The sequence below is a fragment of the Cebus imitator genome, unplaced genomic scaffold (genome assembly GCF_001604975.1).
Source record: "Cebus imitator isolate Cc_AM_T3 unplaced genomic scaffold, Cebus_imitator-1.0 Scaffold117, whole genome shotgun sequence".
NCBI classification, from domain to species: domain Eukaryota; kingdom Metazoa; phylum Chordata; class Mammalia; order Primates; family Cebidae; genus Cebus; species Cebus imitator.
The window spans coordinates 6,428,820-6,429,755 of NW_016107432.1; the positions used below are offsets into that span (position 1 = coordinate 6,428,820).

General features: G+C 39.6%; 1 protein-coding gene across 4 annotated transcripts in view; it reads right to left on the bottom strand.

The window, feature by feature from the left end:
* The window catches only part of TBC1D14 (TBC1 domain family member 14), a 126,012-nt gene that overhangs the window by 83,537 nt on the left and 41,539 nt on the right, over positions 1 to 936 (bottom strand). The gene's annotated exons all lie outside the window — the stretch shown is intronic.

Consider the following 936-nt stretch of genomic DNA (forward strand, 5'->3'; position numbering starts at 1 on the left):
AAAAAAAAAAAAGAAATAAAAAACTCACTGCATTTACCACAAACAAACACTACCCAACGAGTCAAATCTAAATTTCTTGACATTTGTAAAACCATCCCAAAATAACAGTATCTTGGAATAAATCTAATGAAAGAAACATAAGACCTTTACATTAAAAAAATAACACTATAAAATGTGGAGAAATGAAAGAAAATCTAAGTAGAGAGAAGGACATACCATAATCAAGAATTAGATTTTTTTTTTTTTTTTTTTTTAACAGTCTCACTCTGTCACCCAGGCTGGAGTGCAGCGTCATGATCTCGGCTCACTGCAACCTCCGCCTCCCAGATTCAAGCAATCCTCCTGCCTCAGCCTTCCAAGTAACTGGGAATACAGGCACCCACCACCACACTCGGCTAATTTTTGTATTTTTAGTAGAGACAGGGTTTTGCCATGTTGGCCAGGATGGTCTCCAACTCCTGACCTCAGGTGATCCGCCCATCTCGGCTTCCCAAAGTGCTGGGATTATAGGCGCGAGCCACCACACCCGGCCAAAAAATTAGAAGTCTTCATGTAATAAAAATTGATCTACAAATTCAATGCAATCCCAAACAAAACCCTCGCAGATTTCTTTGAACAATCTGCCAAACTGATTCTAAAATCTATAGGGAAATGAAAAAGACCAAGACTAGCCAAGGCAACCTTACAGAACAAAACAAAAAGGCTAACTCTATCAGCCATCAAGACCTCCTCCACAGCTAGAATAATTAAAAGAACGTGGGTGAAACTGGTAAGTAGATACACAGAACAATGGAATACCTACGGTCCCCTACCTTAGTTCAGAGGTTCGGTGGGAAGGATGGCCTTTACAATAAATAAACCCTAACTGCTCCCTCACACCAAACATAAGATTCATTCCAGACGAATCAAGGATCGATCTAGTTGGAAATTGCAAAA